This window comes from Zonotrichia leucophrys, chromosome 9 (genome assembly GCF_028769735.1).
Source record: "Zonotrichia leucophrys gambelii isolate GWCS_2022_RI chromosome 9, RI_Zleu_2.0, whole genome shotgun sequence".
NCBI lineage: Eukaryota > Metazoa > Chordata > Aves > Passeriformes > Passerellidae > Zonotrichia > Zonotrichia leucophrys.
Genome location: NC_088179.1, coordinates 12,149,795 through 12,169,713, shown reverse-complemented (window position 1 = coordinate 12,169,713; position 19,919 = coordinate 12,149,795). Strand labels below are relative to the sequence as shown.

At 37.6% G+C, this 19,919-nt stretch overlaps 1 long non-coding RNA gene across 1 annotated transcript; it reads left to right on the top strand.

Annotated features, from left to right (window-relative positions):
• Positions 1–2,668: 2,668 nt before the first annotated feature.
• On the top strand, positions 2,669–19,603 carry LOC135451700 (uncharacterized). The gene is made up of 4 exons (XR_010441411.1): positions 2,669–2,714; positions 6,948–6,993; positions 13,647–13,755; positions 18,915–19,603. It is a non-coding gene; the product is annotated as an uncharacterized LOC135451700 (long non-coding RNA).
• The last annotated feature ends 316 nt before the right edge of the window (positions 19,604–19,919 follow it).

Sequence of the window (19,919 nt, the reverse complement as noted above, 5' to 3'; positions counted from 1 at the left end):
TAGCATCTGATTGTGAGCTGAATATGAGCAATGCATAAAGACAGATTTTTACTGGAGAAAAAAGGACTGTCTATTGCCTTCTGTGAGGCTGAGAAAGGAGTTCTAAAAAGCCTTATGGCACACTGCCTCGATTTCTGTCAGTGTGTGGAGCCTCCACCCCACCTCCCATCCCAGAGCCCTTGGAGCCCAGTGCAGTGGGATGAGGCTGCTCTCCAATCCCATTTCCATCCCAGAGCCCATTCCAGCACAGTGCAGTGGGATGAGGCTGCTCTCCAGTCCCACTTCCATCCCTGAGCCCTTTCCAGCCCAGTGCAGTGGGATGAGGCTGCTCTCCAGTCCCATTTCCATCCCAGAGCCCTTTCCAGCACAGTGCAGTGGGATGAGGTTGCTCCCCAGCCTCTACTCCATCCCAGAGCTGTTTCCAGCACAGTGCAGTGGGATGAGGCTGCTCTCCAGCCTCTCAGCCTGTCCAGCCCAGCCCTTGGAGCACAGTGCCAAAGGCCCTGGGTCAGGCCAGTAGCTGATGTAAACCAGAATAATCCCAATTCCCGTCAGCCTGAGTTTTACTCTGCCAAAGCACACATTGGCTTTTGGTTCTGGAGCTGTCAGAAAAATAGTGGAAAATCCTGATATTGCCAGTTTTGCTTTTCTTCCTCTCTCTCGATTTGCTGTAGCACATCAATGAAAGACTGGAATGAGTTCAACACTTAGACTTTGAATAGCAGTAGAAGTAGCTCCAATTTTTGGCAGTCATTAAGGCTGTGGGTTAGGAAGTTGTTGGGTTTGTGTTACAGAGCTAACTCCTCTGCTCTCTAGTGTGTACAGGGAGCATGAGCACATTTTAGTGTCTTGGGTGAACCTGTGTCCTGCTCCCTGGGTCACAGCCCTTCAAATAGCATTTTACAGAAACATCTCTGTGTCAGACTTGATTCTGATTTCCTTGACCTTGTGCTGCAGCTGATGCCATATTTAGCTTATAATGTATGAAAGTCCCTTTGAAAAGATTCCTGTCCCTTCTAATTAGAAATATGACAGTATAAATAAAAATTTTGTATTGTCTTGATATTTATAGGGTGTTGAGATCAAATACACAGTTGAACCTTTATTCCCAGAAAATTGCACTGCTAGAGCTCACTGCCTAATTTTTTTTTTCTTTTTGTCTTAAAAAACAGGCTCAATTTTAATAAAACTGGTTCATGCAACAATATTAATGTTGGAAATATTAAAATATTTAGCTTTTAAAATCAAAATAAGAAACAGGTTAAACTCCCAAAATTTCATTGAAAAAAAAATCAAGATTTTATCCACAATGTAGGAGAGGTTACAGTTTTTTTGTAAAAATTAAAATATGCTGAAATATTTCAGGTAATCCCAATATTGGTTTTTGAGACTTATGTTAAAAGGCTTGGATTAAAACCAGAGCCTGTATTCACTGCTAATTATCCATGTAGTGTGTCTGGTGCAATTTGTGTCAAAAGGCAGTCAAACATCCAGCAACATTATGGCCTTATTGCCTAAGTACACGAGACTGAAGAAGCAGGGAGTTAAATTCTCCTGTCTGATGTAGGAAAGTGTTTCCTAGCACCGAAATCCAGTGACATGGAAAGACAGAGGGGCTTTCATTGCAGCTAATGGCAGTGTACCTATCCTGCAAGTAATTACCAGGCTCTGGTCTTTGGTGCTTCCCTGCTCATGAGACTAATGTTTATTCAGAACAATAAATATAAGGTCTATGACACTTTTAAAGTAATGTTCAGATGTGTCTGTGTAACCATGGATGAGTGGTGCTAGTAGTTTTATGCTTTAGTAAACATATTTGACTCTCTGAGTGCTCCAGGGACAGTAGTGGAGTGTTGCAGATGGTGGAAAAGCTGTAATGATTTGCAATTTTGGATGAACTTGTGTTAATAGAGAGTGTAATGACAAGGTAGCAGGATCAGCTTTCACTGACTTATTTTTCCTGCTTCATGCAGAATATTAATGATTCATTTAGCATTGATCTGTACAGATTCAAAGCACAGATTTGTATCTATAATCTAGGAGATTGGTTAATTTTTATATCCTCATGCTAAGTAAAGCTTACTAGTGCTCACAGCTGTCTCTGTGTAGTTAATGACCCTGAATAAATTCCATTATAATTCCTGCATGATGCAAAGGTTTTTCATGGTCAGGAACTGAAACCCTGCCCGCCACCAGCCCAGGTGTAAATGAGCCCTCTTGTCCCTAGAGTGAGTAACTTCCACAAGGTGTTGAACATTATCAACTACTACATAGTTGAAATGGGAATTTAATGCACTCATATCCCAGAAACAGGGCTAGTTTTTTCCCAGTCGTGTGCAGCACTCATGAATGTGTGCTAAGCAGGATTTTTTACCATTTTCCAGCTTTATAAGAATCCCTGTCAAAATCAACGTTGCAAAATCATACACAAAGGTCTTAGCTTGATTTTTAAAGTTTTGCCAAATCCAGACTTGTGTTTTCAGTTTTGCCCAAAAGGAATAATTGAATTTATTTCTCTCAGTGCGTGATGATTTTGGAAACTTTTTGTTCTTCTGACTTGATAAAAGTACTTTTACTTGAAGTTATCATTTCATCTGGCCTGAGCACCAGTGCGCCAGACACAGAGGGCTGGAGGAAATGTTTACTTATTTTCTTTGTCACAGGTGAGCAGGAACATTTCTACAGGGGTTATTTAAGGCACTTTCAACTTACAGGTAAAAGGATTGTTTCTTTATTTTAAATTTTAGATACTTAACAATCAGATCCAGTAAAGTAAGGAAATGACTGGCTTTTGGAAAACAGGAAATGACTATGGCTTTTGGAAAGCAGTAAGCATAAATGTGATACTGATAGAATGGAAGAAAGATCTGTATTTAATCAATTTGATCAAATTTAACCTTTACAAAATTGAGCTTTGCCTGCATAAGTCATGCATACACCTGCTGTGCAAAAGGAGGAAATCTTCTGTATCTAGGAGACTACAGCCAGCTAATCAACTTTAACAGTATATTATTTTCATGTTTTAAAATTTTTTTCCTATCTAAATCCTAGGGACTGACTAACAAGAACACAGAGTACCTGTGGTGCCTTTTGATTTACAAGCGTCTAGGTTTGGTCCATGACTCAAATTTATCTTGTTCATAACTGCAAGAGCAATGTGAAATTTAGAGTTGCTATCACAAATGTATAATAGAAGTAGTAGCTGAAATTTTCCCTTTAGTGATAACATTAAAACAAAATAAAGATGGGGACTATCAAGTAAAAAAGGAATAATAGATGTGTTTCCTTTTGTGTTATAAAAGAATAGTCTTCAGGTGCTAGAACTGTATTTAGGGCCAGGTTTAGGTCTCAATTTCACATTGCCTAGCACCTGACTCTACAGCAGGAGCTGCTGATGTCAGTGGCACCATCTGTAGAGCAAGGAGTTACTCAGTGTGATCAAAGATGTAGAAACAAGCTCTCCATAATTTTAAAATGTTTTCCCATCTGGAGTTGCTGTCATAAGTACTCTAGTGGAAGACTCTGGTAGTTTTTCCTACCCAAAGTGGGGAGTCTCCAAGTCTTGTGTAAAAGTGAGGCTGGACTGGGGTAGCAGTTCTGGGATGGCTGTTGAGGATATGCCCAGTGCATAAAAAACTGTTAAGTTAATGGCATCATCTTATTGCACCCAAACCCTATACATTTCTAGAATAACCTAAATGAGAAACTTAAAAGTAGACAGAGACAATATCCACTTTTTAATTAAATGCTAAAGTAAATACTGTGGGTGGTTTTTTTAGAATAATTTCAGTGAAAATGCAAGCCAATCTTTAAAGGAAATGGAGAACATGGAAAGAGGGAAAGAGGAGATAAAATTTTCATTTGGGGTAGACTTTTTAAAAATAAAAAATTGTCTAGACAGCTCCAAGTTACACAGGTAACTTGGCTAGTATGAATAACCACTGGTGGGGAGTCAGCAAGGCACTTGAGGAAGCCTGGATATGTTTATTTTATCCTGAGATTGCACAGAGAAGGGAGAAGAACTCTTTTTCTATATCTGGGGTATCTCACTGGTGAATTCCCTTCTCTTTGGGCTGGTTTTGCTGGCTTGTGTAGACAGATCTCTTTTTTTTTTTTTTTTTTGTTTACTTCTCTAGGAACAGCCCCCCAAGCAAGTAATGAAAGCCATTTCATTTACTATTTCATAATTCACCTGAGTATCAGTATTTTTCATGTAATGTTTGTCCTGCACCGGCTCATTAATATATTCTGTAGTGCTTTACAAAAAAAAGTGGAGACATTCCTCTGTTTGACACATCTAAGTGGGTAAATGATGCATTGACTAGACAGAAATGGAATTCTGATTTATCACTTCTTTACCTAAGTTTACTCTTTAATTCTCTGCTTCAGTCATTGTCTCACTGCTGCCTGGGAGATTCCAAACCATATATTAAAATAAAGAAAAAAGAAAAAAGGGGAAAAAAAAGAAAAAGAAAAAAAGAGCAGAGCAGACCTTTCACAGATAAATTTGTTACTCTTTCAGTGAAAGTCAGAACCCAAATACTTTGACGTGTGAACATATAATGAACATTTTTCTCCTGTGCTTTTCATATTACTAGGACTGGAAAGGACACAGTAAATAATGGAGCTCCTCTGATAGTCCAGAAGCACCACCAGTATCTTACAGAAAATCTATTCTTACAGGCTTTCACCTGATCTAAACACATGTTTAAACCACGAGTGCTTATTCAGAATGAAGCAATGCTTCCCTGAGGAGCTTAAACCAGTTTGAGCCACTAGAAGTTCAATATTAGAGCAAAACTGAATTAACTTGGGACAATTAGTTTTTATTTTTGGAGACTTCTCTGTCTAAAAACTCTTAAAAATGCTTCAGAAAGGTTTGGAGTCCATGTACATGCAAATAACAGGATTAGCGTATGGATGAGTTTGGGGGTTTTGCATGACAATTGCTTCTCCCCTTAACTTTTTCACCTTGCCTAGAAAAATACTTGGAAAACAACAGGTGCTTGAGCATTTTTGGGGCTTTTTTGTTTTGTTTTTTAAAACATGAGAAACCAACCACAAGACTTTTTGTTAGTTTGCTTTCCTCACAAACAGAACCAGCCCTAAAGCCACCCTTTATCATTAATAAATCAAAGAAAGTAGGAAAACTCCTCAGGGCCGATAGCAACCTCCTGTAGCTCATTTCCCTAACACCAATGTAGATCTATCATTAATATATTGTCTAACATTAATAGCCTTGGTAGAAGCAACAAGAGCTATGGCTGAGGAATAGGAAAATGAGATTTACTGACAGTCTGATCTAATTGCCATCAAAGGCAGGGAGTGAAGCAGCAATTCACAGGCTGTGTGGGGAGGCAGGGCTGCTGTATCAGAATGTGCTGTCTTTGAAGGGGAAAAGGTTTTTCAGTGAAGTCTCACTGAAGTGAAAGATCTCTGATGCTACTTTCACTCCAATTACAAACTATGGCAGAGATGAATCAGGGCCGCCACACTGCCTCTTCCATGATTTTCTTTTAGATTCTTTATTGGTTTTTTTGTACAGAAAGTCACAGCAAAGCAAAATTATTTCCTAATGTTTGAATTTTGTTAGTGTTCAGAGTCAGCAAGCAATGTGTGATGCCTGTGAAACAATTGGAACATCTCTTGCTGTGCCTTCCCATGACTGCCAGCAAAAGTTGTGTTGGGAACCCTGCTCACCTGTGAGGTGATGCTGGGGAGGATGGCCTGCCATGAACTGCAGCTTCCTCAGCTCCCCAGCAGAATATTTCTCCATTGAAACTCTGTCTGTCATAAATCCAGCCTTTTTAAGAGGATAGTTGGGATTTTGCACTTTGGTTTTGTCTGTAAGTGTGCAGGATGGGGGAGCTGGGCAAAGGCACCTCTAGTTCCCTCCAGCCTCTTCCTGGGAGCTCCAGCCCAGAGCTCCTAGTGTGGTTATAGCTCTGCTCACTTGGAGCTTGGTGACTTGGTGAAAACACCACTTTATCCCATGATTATATACTATTTAGATCAAAAAAATCTGTATTTTGGGGTTTTCCACAGTGGTCCAATAGTTTCAGAAGTCTGACACTGCATTTTTCATCTGTCTTCTAAATAAAAGTCGAAGTTTTAGTGCCCAGTGGAATAGGAATTCTGGGTGTAAGTCAGATCAGCTGTAGAGCTGGTATTTGCTCTATAGGCTATTGAGAAAAGTGAGATGTTTTCCATTCACTGTGCTAATTAAAGCTTTTTCACTCATGCATGGAGATTCAGCATTATTGCTACCCTTGCCTGGCACTGTAGCACAGAGTGTGTTATTGCTGATCAGATGACTGGTTTACAATTCATAACATAATTTATGGAACAGTTCAGATCTCTTGAGCCTGAAGCCTGGTGTTAGAAATAACTTCAGCATAACTAGAATAGCTGGGTGCTTTCAAGGCAGAAAAACTCTGGGATCCTCAGGTTTCATTATAAAAAGAAATATTTTTTCTCATTCAGCTGTCCTTTGAGAGTATTTTGGTGGTCTGTGACTATTGTGAGGAATGGTAGCAATAGCATGACAAAATTTTTGACTCGTTTGAGTAAATTTTTAGGCTGCATAAGATATTGCAGAAATTATAGAATGCTAAGGAGACAAAATAAAGCATCATCTAATGGCTGACTACATATGATATCTGTATACATTTAAATGTCATTTTGGGTACACAGCAATTTGTGGAACAAGCAGATCAAGGCATTTGCAATATCATTTTTTGAGAATAGAATGCACTACAAGAATTTGACAGTGTTTTACTCTGTCATTTTAAATTATCTTTTAGCAGTGTCAGTTTGCACTTCAATATTGAATATTATTTATTAATTTAGTGCCATTATTGCATATGGTGAGCCAATTTTACTTTGAAATGAAAATCAAAAACTTTTATTTCAAGTCTGTTCTTAAAATATTCCTTTTTTCTTAACAGAGACTGTTTCTTGTTGTTTTCTCTCTGCCTACACTGATGTGATGAGGTAAAAAGCTCATTTCTTTCCAAATGAATATATAATGATGCTAGTACTAAAACAGTTAACTGGATAGCTGATATTTACAAAAATCTTCAAATGTAATGACTTCAAGTTCTTTGTTGAATATTCATTAAATATCCTTTTCTCATAGGGGTTGTAAATCCTCTGAAATGCAATATATACACACTTTAAAATTTGACAGAAAATACTCGTATTTCTAAGATAAAGATTTTTTTCTTCTTTAAGCACTCTCTCAAATCATATATAATCAGGAACATTGGCAACACTGCTGCTCAGAGAAGGACAGAGTGAACATCAAGAAATCCAAATGAATTCAATCCCATTAAATGTAATGGTGTGGTAAATCTCACTATACCATCTGCTGTAGAAGGCTGAGACACTATTGGAATTCCACATCTTATTTACATAGCAGATAAGAATGTGTTGGGAGATTTATATGGTGAATGAACACCCAGAGACAAAACTAAGTTTCTAGTCTGTTCACATCTGGGGAACATCTACATCTGTGGAGCATTATACAAAAACTACTGTAAGTTAGCCTTTCTCTGAAAGGCCCTGCCACTTCATTCCAACATTACCCATTAAGGAAAAAAAACCCAGCACAAAGTAGTGAGAAAGTTCCTGCAAACACTGGTGGGAGCTGAGCTACTTCATCACAAGAAAACATAACCTCCTCTAATTTAGTACATATTTCCCAAAGAATTAGCATTGAACATTGGAACAAATAGGTTGTATCATATTTAAAACATCTGTGCTGTGAGCTCAGGAATGAACCTGTGGCAAAACATTAAGGAAAATATGCCACAGATTTATTTTTTCCCTCTCTTAAGCACTCAGGTTGACACTCTGCATTTTAACGATTCAAAGCTTTCATTTACTGAAACAGAGCTGAGCTGCAGCCCAGTGTTAAAGCAGATATCACAGATGTAACTTGCACAATATATGAACCACAGAGGAACAAAACACTGCACAGTAGCCTCCACCTGACATGCTCCTCTTTATCATTATATTTAATAAATCTTGGGCTTGCTTGGGAATGGCATGTCCTTTGTGCACATTGATTGTAAAACCCATCACTTGTCAATTCAGTTGAACATTAAAGTTCTAATACATCAAAAGTGCATAGGGGAGCTGACCTGGGCTAAGAAAGCATTTTATGCAGGAATATTAATAGAGTTCTTCGGCAGCTGCCTCATGTACTTCAGATTGGAAACCTCTGAACCAAAGCCAATTGACAGTAACATATTTGGAAAGGAAGATGCTTTTAAATTACCTCCTTTCCATTTAATCAGACAAGCAACCTCTGAATCCCAAGCCGTAGGTGAATGTTTAAGAGAACATTCTTTATATAGTTAGCTGAACCATGCCCAAGAGCACCCACTGACAGCTTTCCTATTACCAGAAGGACAATGAATCATATGAACTTTGCTGACACACATGCTATAATAATTGTTACATTTTCCTTTAGAATATATCCTTGGGCTCGCTTTTGGCTTCACCTTAAAGGTGACAGCTTGTAAGCTGCATAACCTAGCCTGCCACTAAATCATCAATAACAGTTCATAAAATATCCTGTGATAATTTAGCAGTGCATTGGTTCTGATCCTAATGGAATCAGACATCAGTAGTTATGCTATTTCCTCCTTGGATTCTGGATACTTCTATTGAACATTTGTTAAAACAGTTGTTCATCTACAGTGTACATATTCCTGCCAAGCTTCATGGAAATATTTCTATCCATTATTTTTTAACGTCAGCTCTCAGTAGAAGTTTGTCTTTTCCGTTTGGAACTCACTTTGCTGCTATATAGACATCTTTGTTTCATAAAGCAGACATAGTTATAAACATTAAAACAGACACATTTGTATTCCCTTTAGGATAATGGCAAAATTTTCCCAACAGCTTTCCAAGTAGGAACACACAAACAAGAACAAGTTCTGTATTTTTCTATGTCACAGGCCCATTAATTAAGTCTTCTGTTTTCAAAAGCATATCTTAAGCAATCCACATTCATATCAACTTAATTTTTCTCCACTGAATGCTCTAAAAGTGATTTCTGGGCAGCATTAACATATTTTGGATGCTAAGGCAGTACTAATATTATGATTTTTTAATTTTTGATTTATATATTGTTACAAGGTTAAAAAAAATCTTATTCAAGCAGTAAGTTTATTACTTGTTCCTTAATCATGGTAAACATTTGTCAGTAGAACCAGTGCCAATAATGTTAGCAGAGAAGAGATATCAATAGACTTTAGGCAGTATTTCTATGTGGTACCCCTTTTGTCCTGGATTCCCTTCTGGCTTTTTTCCCAGTTTGGCTGAGCCCTGAGGGGTGCTGGTGGTTGGGTATTGCCTGCAGGGCCCCTCATGCCACACCTGGCCCACGGAGTGTCAATGTTTCTCTGGCTGCCTGCAGGCTGTGGCCCCAGAGCTGGGACTCCAGGGTGTCCCTGGGCAGGGCAGGTGTCCCCAGGTGTCCCACCCAGGGGTGTCCCCAGCTGCCACCAAGGCCAGCAAAGGCGGCAGGAGAGCTGACTGAGGGCTTCCCCATGGGTTCATGCAGATGATTTAACCAGTGAACCCATTGAGCTGGGCTGCTTGCACAGTAAATTACCTGGAGCAGCTCTCTCCCTTCTGTGGTTCTATGCCCCTAGATGTCTAAAAATGATTAATATTAAATCTCTTCTTCACATTTAGCAATGCTGGGATTTGCCTCATGAAATAATTGTAGTTAAAGACAGTGGCATTGTCAGATAGCAGTTCTATAAATAAAATTTTGGATTTCTTACTGTGCAGATTATTCTGTGAATTAATTTCTGCATAATTTTATGAATTCCTGTAATATTTTATTTTTGAAGTAGCTGTTTTGTTTTATTTCTATTTTAGAATAAAATAGAATATTTTTATAATATAAATATAAACAAAAGTATATATATATGTGTGTGTGTGTGTGTGTGTGTAAAGTAAATGTTCCTTTGCCGTGACAAAAAATTACAACAGAATGCATGACTTGTAGCTACTTTGATTGATCCCATTCTGTCCCATTTTTATCTTTCAAAGGCAGCATCATTTCTAGGTCAGCCCAACAAAGAAAAGGCCATGGCTTACCAAAGTGTTTCTCTTGGCCATCTCCAAGAGCTCTGTAGGTACCCTGTATGGGGCTGCAGATGCAGTGGGGATATGGAATAATTAGAATATGTGTCCTTCTGGCTGCTGTGAGGTTTGAGACCTCCACAGTTTCATCCTGAGAGAATATGTTCCCTTTTCCTTCTGCATGTCCCCAGAAGGTCTTCCTCATCTTTCTTGATTTCTCCAAACCCCAGCCTTCCACAAAAGCTTCAGTACCAGTGTTTTACCAACCATTTAGGAGTTTTTGATTTGCTGAGCCTGCACCCTGCCTTCTCAGAGGACTTTTTCACTTTGTGACCAGACTCTGCCAGCAACAGCAAACACCTGATGCCTGTGTCCCTTGTCACTGGGCTGAATATCTTCAACCCTCTGATCTTCCACCTTCTCCTCCCCAGGCTCTGCCATTTCTCTTCTGTGAGCATCTTGTCTTCAGTTTTCCTTTCTTTTGTAACGATCTGTTTCAGATCTAATTTCACATTTCCTCAACTTTGTCCTTGGGATAACTTACTGGATATCATGTATGAAAAAAATACATATATGAATAACTCTGCAAAGGCATGAATAAGAAGGCCTCATGGTAACTGCAGGACTTACTGTGACCTCCTTTCTTCCTAAATTTTCCTATTGCCTTTGTTCCTTCTGCTTTTTGCCTATGTTACTTCATACTAGAATCTGTCCTCCTTACCACGTGGAGGCAAGAAACCCCTGATTTATTTGGCTATGCTGTTAAAACAAAAGTGGAAGAATCCCATGCCAATGTAGTTCTTGTATTCACTTGAGCTACCCCTCATTTCCTTAGCCAGAATGAAGAGAAATGGTTGAGCTGACTTCTCTAGAAAATGTGTTAAGTCCTAATGAACATTATGCAGCAGGGAAACACAGGAGTTATAAAGCCTTCCCAAGATTGAGCTCCTGTTATTCCCTCTGAAGGGGTCCATCACTGCCATTCTGGGCAAGGCTTGCATGGACTGCTTGAGAATTATATAACTTTCTGCTTTATTTCTAAGACATGAATTTTTGCCTCTCTGTGGTTTTTTTTTTTCTCTTCTTATAAAAATGTCAATCCATTTTACACAGTCTTAACTTTCTCAGTCTACAGAATGATACCCATAATAAAGGCAGTTATTGTTCAGATAGAGGTTGTTTTGAACTCTTGGTCATAGGTGGAATATTTTGATGTGTTTTGATAATATCCAATATCTCACTATTTCACATATTTTGTGATATTTTGATAACATGCCACTTATTCAATTGGAAGTTTTTCTCAGACTTTTATCTTAGCTGTCCTTTACAACAAAGACATTAACCATTGTCTGACTTTTGACTAATCACTATAGAACATATTTGCTAATGAAAATTCTTTTGTGTGTGTACCAGAAATAATGGTGACTACTCAAATACTGAAGTTTTGACAAAAATGGTCAGAAAACATAGATATATAAATGTATTTATGCTTTGTCAAAAGATTTTTTACTTTGTCTATTATCAGAACGCTGGAAAAAATTACAAAAATCCTGTGATAGGACTGTGTGCAAAGCACTGAACCATAAGTCAAACCTAGTGTGAATCAGAATCCACTATAAGTTCAAGTTGTATTCATTCACACAGGTTATTTTTCATTTTTATACTTCTTATATCCTTCTCTACAATCAAACATAGTTTTACTTTAGGACAGCTAGAGGATGGCCTGTTTTTTATGCTTGACCCCACCTATCCAGTCATGGAAATAACACAGAAAATGCTATTTTCTGTCTTTGTTGCTGCAAAAATATATCATTGTATGGTCCTGATCCTTCAGAATTGCCCTTTCAGAATGAGAGGACATTGGTGGCCACGGGCTGCTGCTGCTGCAGCTCAGCCTCAGGAGCATTTGCAGCTCCACCCACCCCATAGGCAGGGTGGCTGCTTTTTGGAGAGAAAAACAGCATCACAGGTTTTGTAAGACAGACTGAATACTCTGAAGTGTTCTGCAGCTATTCCAATTGCTAAATGTGGCTGAAGATGCCTGTCAGTCAAGACACTGTCTGCCTGGAGCAGCCAATAACCCTATTCTGCTCTGGAATATTTTCAGATAGAAAACCAATTTTTTTTTAAAAAAGAGAAAACATAAATTCTTCCACACCAATGATAAGTGTAATCTTGCTTCTGAAAACAACCAAAAGATGGTTTCTCCTACAGAGCAGAAGGCTACTCTTGTCCTCCTTACAGTCTCTCCATCCTAGTGAGGACAGTGATGTTAGCTCAGAAATGCCACTGTTGGGTAATTAAAATGTGTTTCAAGACACACAATCTTTCTTTAGTTATTGTTCCACAGATTTACAAATGTTTTGTATGCCTATGAAAAATACAATGCCCTATTCTACCAAGCCAGGAAGCACAAAACTCCATTTTATTGATTGAGGGATGTCAGCAGTAAGCACATTAATACTTATTCACTGTGTTTTTCCTATGGCATTCTGACATTAGCTATGATGGAAAAAATCTTAGGGTATTTCCTAGTGAAATAGCACAAAATAAATCAAATTCTTAATGGAAGCTTAGATCTCACCAGAGCCTTTCTTTTATCCAGAGATTTTAGCCATGCAGGATGAAGCCCATTAAGCAGAAGAGCAGTGAAACAATATTGCAGAACAGTGCATGTTTACTCATTAATGAGAAGTTCTCATATAAAACTGGACATTTCTTGCAGGGTGGAATCTTTTCATTGCTGGTTTTGGGAGGGAGGAAGACAGCAGAGAGGAGGGGGAGGAATCCTTTAATTGTTAGTGTAGGTTTTAAACTGACAAGCCTCAAAGGCAGAATACTGACTCTTTGATCTTAAAAGGGTTGTTAAAGGATGGTCTCACTTGTGTTTATTCAAATGTTTGCAGGTAAACGCTGATAATCTAAACTGAGTCAAAGCTGCAGAATTTAGCATAAGTGATTTGCATATCAAGAGCCTCAAAATAAACACCAATTCAGAGATCTTAAATGTTGTCAAAAACTAATCATGACTTGAAATTAACTTGGGGCTTGTCTACGTATGAAAGTCTGTGCTCAGGAAACTAAAACATCCATTGGCAAGCAGAGGTGTGAGAGATGTGCTTAATCCCCACTACGAGGGCTGCGTGGTGGCTGCAGGTACCTGCAGGGACACACCTGGTGATGGTTTGGGGCACACCAGCCAGAGGAAGCCTGCCAGAGCAAAGAGCTGGGCTGGGTGTCCTCCCCACCAGCCCTGCTCCTCTGGAGACAACCTGTAGCTGATTCTAGCTGAGAGAAATGCTTCCAGTGAGTGCTCTTGTAGACAATTTGCATTTTCCTGTTTCTGGGCAGAGTTGTTGATTCTTGAGTTACTGGATTCCTGACAAGTATTTTTACTATTTGTAATTAGTTGTATCAAGTAAAAGTATCATAGTTTCTAAATTACTTGATTGTCTTCAAAATCTATTTTTAGCACTTGGTTCCTGCTACTTGTTTTACAGTTAATGACTTCTTGGCATAATTTTGTGCCTCTTACTTGACAGAAGGAATGTGCATCCTGCAGGAGCAGGGAGCGACCCCTTTGGAAGTACAGATCCTTCCTACTTCTGCTCTGAGAGTCAACAAAAATTGTCTGGGTTTTGGAAATCCTCTGTAAGTGATAAAATGAGATACTAATAATTAACATTTATCAAGTCCCATCAACTGTACAACTCAACTAAATAATACAAGAATTAAGTTTCAGCCTCTTGATTCCCTCAGGGGAATGTTTAGGGTATCAGCAAGTATAAAAGAGACTAGAAAATTATTTCAATTTGTGCAAACATTTGCAAACTGCTCCAGTCTGATGGATACCTCATTATGTGGGAAGAGCAGCTGATTGCAGTGTCACAGAGTTGGGTCAGCACTTCAGTCCTTCTCCTTGTGAACATTTCTGTGCATTCCCAATTTGCCTCTTACATAGACAACCGAGATCTGTAAGACTAAGACCAGTTCTGGGCATTAGAACTGTATTTATGGCAGACTCCCACAAAAGAAAAAATTAGGAGCAAGCAATGGACTTTTCCAGCTGGTCATTGCTTACCCAATTCCCTCTTCAGATATTTGTCACCTACACGATCTCTCTATTTTAATTTGCCTGAAGGTTGAGCTGCTGGCATTACAGGTTACTCTTCAGGGAATAAAAGTGGTGTGTTACCAATCAATATAGCAACTTAGTAAATCATGAAGTGTAGATTTCAGTTCTCCAAATTGGGTCTCCACGAAAATTGAGTGTCTACTGGATCTAGCTATGGGTCTTCGGCTGAGATTTTCATAGCAAAATAAGCTTTATATAGTAAATTTGTTACCTTTTTAAAGACCTAAGAAACATAACTGAAGTCCTTCCTTTAGATGTAGTGTCCTCAGTTGAAGTTTTTTGTTAATACAGTGATGTTAGGCCATAATTTGATCTGAAATTACTTAGAATAAGAAGGATTTTGAGTAACAAATAGGTTTGTTTTATGGTAGGAACGCAATTTTTGAGAATTTGTGAAAATTCTGTTTATTATCTCCCTTTCTCTGGAGGGAAAGTCTGCCAGGAGCAGGGAGGAGCTGGAGTGCTAACAGAAACCCTCAGCACCCACCTAACACCAGCCCTGCCCTCTGATGAGAGCACTAAATTCTGGCACTCAGAAAACTTTTCTGCTGGTGTTGCCATAGCTCCCTGAGCTCAGCACCTGCAATCCAGCTGCCTCCCACTGCCATGACTCACTGACATTTCAGCACTCTGCTTGGCCACCCTATTGACTCTACAGCTTCCTGCCTCCTGCTTTATTCTCTGCCCACCTTCCCCAGCCCCACTCCACCCACCCTTTATTAGTCACATGTCCACAGCTCATCTGACTCTCAAACTTTTATTTGCTTTATAAGATGTCTTACTATTGCTTTTCTACTGCTCTCCCAGCACCTTTTTCTTCCACACAGTTCCTATCCACAGAACACACAGAGTGGTTTGAATATCTGGACATTACCCCAGGTTCCTATGCTTGGAAAGCAGAATAGTAACTAACCAACAAGCTGCCACACCTGGTCATTAACAACAGCCACTCTAAGCCTGTTGCTGTTTGACTATGGGTCTAATCAATGTTACTTGAGCCTTTTTTTTTAAATAAAGATGCTTATATTTTTGAAATTGAAGTCTATATGGTATAGTTTTTCACCTAAAGTTGAGCTCTGTTTACCATTCTCAAGTTCAGCAGAATTATGCACAGTTGCTCACTCTGTACAAAAAATGACCTTAGATGTTGCTTTTTCCCCATAATTTGTGCTAATACTTCTTAAATACTCTTGTGCGTATCTGGTGATCCAATTTCTGTTTAAAGTTTCTAAAAGCACAAATTGAGTAATTTACTATTTCAAAATCTACAGCACGCTTCCAAAGATTAGGGTTAAGCTTCCCAGAATGTTCACACTAACACCATAGGCTTTTATACATCATAGCAAGTTAGGAGCTCCAAAGAAAAGTAGAATTAGTTTGGGGTATGACTGAAGTAAGGCCAGATTGTGGGCAGCAGTGTCTGTTGGCAGTAGAAAGGCTTTTAGATAACCAAGAGTGGTTATAGTGCAGCAATTTGTTTAGTTTCTTCCTCATATGGAACTGTAGGCTTAATACATGACTCTAGAAGAACCTGATCTTCTGACAGATTTGGTTTACGTATCACAGCACTGTACATTTTATTTCAGCTACAGTCTGATCCTATATTGCGCCAAATTCCACTGGGAGATGCTGAAAAATCTCAAATTCTGATAGATTAAAAATTCTGAACACCTCAAGAAATTCTGCTTATGAGTCTTAATGACACTTCTTGAGCTAAATACAAATGTGAGAAGAATATCAACAGCCAATTGCTGGCTGTTCAGGCTCACTAAATATAAGTGAATTTATAGTGTTTGGACCTCAGAAGATTAAGTCCCAAGCACTAAGTCTTGGGGGATTTCAACAAAAAAAAATCTTACAATTTTGATTCTGACAGTATATAATTATCTTAAATACATGAGTAATTCAGCTGACTTAGCTGGAACTGCTCAAGCCCCCAAAGCTGATCATATAGTTGTAGGATCATGGCCTTAACATGGGGCAGAAATATTTCTGTGGGGGATTTCTTATTTCAGTTCAGGAGCATTGTAATTACTATTCCTTGTGAGTGGAGCTGGCTGTACCACCAGGTTTATGGCATTGCTTCACTTCACAGCCACTGTCATAAACCCCAGATTAGCACAGGTCCATTGAGTATATTTCACACATTCTTTCCTAAGAATGAGTTTGTGATAAACTAGTTTTTCTCTTTTTTTTTTTTTTTTTCCATAACAGTTTTTGTTAAATGATTTCCAAATTTTAATGCCTAATATGATCTTTGAAAAGCTATAAAGTTTTAACAGACTCTAAATATAAAGTGAGTGAATAAATTGCTAGGGAGTCTGTGGTTTGATCCCAGGAAATCCTGATTAATAGCCTTTAGCTTCTTTTAGACCACCCTGACTACATTGTGAAAAAGAGTTGACTTATTTTATTGCTATTTAGACTGTAATTCAAGCTACTAAATTTATAACTTTTTTTAGAAAACATAAAATGAAGACATAAGAATTTGTATTTTTTCATGTGAGACCATATGCTGAACACATTTCTTGCTCTATTTAGTTCATTCCTGTTAAAATATAATTCTCTATCTTTGCTAAACACATGAAATCTATTTTTGGTATGAAAAGGGTCCAGTCAAAAACTAGTGTAATTACTGTGATAGTGATTGTATTTGTAATGCTCCTATTGATTTTCATTGATCAGGGCTTGCAGATTTAAAAGTGAAACTAATTTACCTGTGTAGCTTCCCAAAATAGGAAGTGGAAAATGAATATTGCAGGATAATAATTTTTTTCTCTTTACTTAATGTGCAATTCATATAAACAATATTTTAAGAACATGGTAGCTGCACCTTATTCGCTGTTTGATATAATATCAATTAAAAAAAAAAGTACTTATTGTTGGTCTACATCTTGAAATTAGTAGTCAATGAGAAGGCATAGAGCTAAACTGAGTCCTTTTGTTTTAATGTCTTGAATCTTCAATGCTAATCACCCTGTAGAAACTCAATTGCTTCGTGGCCACCTGAATGGTTGTTGATCCTGGAATGGTCTGAACAAAGGTGGTGGAACAAGGGCTGGGATGTGACACTGCTGCACAAAAAGGCTCTGCCTAAAACGGGTGTTCCCAGTACATGCACTGGCACCATGTGCACACAGAAAAGATGGATATTTTCCTTATTAAAAAGGGAATTCTTTTGGTCATAGTATTTGCAGTAATAACGGATGCAAAAGAAAAGAATTAATCTTCTACAATGCTACCACAGAAGGCCGATTATTTATAAAATAATTTCCATAGTGTGCAAAATATAACAAATCTTGTTGAGTAAAAAAGTACACTATATATATATTTATAAACCTCTGATAGATTGGTAGCAATAAACAGAATAAATTTGCATTGTCTTTTCAATATGCTCAGATTTGCTTTTCTTTTCAAGAGGAAATAAATGATTTTCTACATAATAGAAAATTGAGTTTACTATTTCTAAAATACTCCTAACATAGAAAAAGGAAACATATTTCAATATTAGTGCTTATCATAGCATTTAAGGCAACACCATCCCCCCTCAAGCTTTCTACTCTTAAATAAAAAAGGAAAAAATCCCATTGTTTTCCTAGGTTCACTTTGCTTCTAGTGATTGATGTAGAATTTTACTGCCATCCAATGGCAAGGACCTATTATAGCCTAAGTAAATGTCTAATGCTTTTTGATCAAATTGCAGTCTAGGGAATTTAACTTATGCTGTACACTTAGAACTTACATCAATACATCTCTGTTCCTTACACAGTGAGAAAGAAATATGACTACAGTTTCAATTTATTCAGTGTTTCCTAATTCAATTTCACTCTGAATTACTAATATTATGGTACATAATTACCTAAATGAATAAATCAACCTAAGCTACTCACTAAAAAGAACATTAGTGTACAATATTAATTTTTGCCTGTACCTTGTCATGTTAGTTTAAAAGATTCCTTTTGCTACAAATAAGAGCTTTTTCCTAGTTGTTAAAATAGCCTTTTGCTAAAATATTTTTCTCCACTTTATTTACTGTGTTTGGAGATTTCACAGTTGTTATTGTACCCTAAAGAGCTGCTTGATAATGTTAAAATGTGTTATAGGGGTTTTTGGTGCATTTTTCCCCTTTTAACTCACATACAGAAACCTCTAGAACAAAAAGAGAACTGCTTAAAACTGTAATCTGAAATATATGGATTTACTTTTATCCTTTGTGTTTTCCAGATTCACTTCTACAGCCAGTCCAACATGAGAGTCATTCTTTAGGCTTCTAAGAAGAAATCTAAAGTTAACACACTTCATCTTTCAAGTGTTTATTTTACAGAGGAAACTACATAGATATATCTAAAGGAAATAATTTCAGGTCTTGGCCAGATTATAAAGCTAAGCCTTCCTCTTGTACTACTAACTCAAACTTACAATAATTAGTGCCTATTAAAATTAAAAAAAAAAAAAAAAGACCTACCAGGATGTAGGAAAGTCTAAGTCTAGAATAAAAGAGAAAAAAAAATAAAACAGAGAGGAAGAATAGAGTCTGTTATTTCTATATCATTTTAGCTGGAAGGCTCCTCATGTTCTGTCACTTGGTTAGGATTGCTCTCCAAGCCAAAGGATTCCCTTCCAGTGACATAAAAGAGATCTAAACCATGTCCCATTTGTATCTCCTCTCACACAGGGCTGCCTGATGTGCCACAGGTGTACTTCAAGTTTTTGAAAACCATTTTTGGCTTCTCACAAAGATGCGAACAGTGGATCTCCACTTTCAGAGTCAGAACACGTAGGAGCACTTTTGAAGTGATGTTGATCTCTTGCCATTATTTCAAGTCCTTTTAACAACTCCATTGCCATAATCTTTGACTATTACCATGGCTGCTTAGAAAGAATAATCTTTGATTAAATTACATCATTAACCTGCAGCACTCCAAACCATGTAAGATTACAGGAGACGGAGCAAGGAAGAGAATAAAAAACACATTCCCAAAAGACTCTGACAAATGCCTATGTGTCCATGCCTTAGGCAAATTCTACACTTACTAAAACAATTGCAAAATTAAAACTTTCCTTCTCTAACTGAAATACTTTACATTAATCAGCACAAAGTCTTTGGGGTGCATGTGCAAAGAAAAGAGTACCATGCTTAAAGATAGTAAAAATAAAGTAGATATTATATGTTATTTGCTACCGTAGCTCTTTAATACTAAAAGAATGGGTATAATAGAACAATACTATATGAAAATTAGGGTAATGGGAAGTAAGTTGTTTGTATCATTGTGTTTATTCTAATTAATATCAGGACACCACAGCTCAACCTGGAAAAGACAACTTACTCTTCTCACTATTGCTATATTAGCAGCTGATTGGAAAATGAGGGAAACACTTCTCTACACTTTTAAATTTGAAACAAAGTTTCATGTAATGTAGATGTTAATAAAATTTATAACTGGTAGAAAATAGGGATAGATTGTCATGATATTATCACAAACAAATGTGTTTGGTTCCCTCCACCTCTGAATTTGGATTGTCAAAGAGCACTAGTCTTAGAAAAGCAGCGTGGGTGAGTACATGGCCCTCCTTGAGAATTTATAGATTTAAAACAAGACCTATTGATTTTTATAGATAATTTATAGATTAAAACAAGATTTGTTGTTTTCTAAGTTGCTAATTATTGCTAGTTATTGTT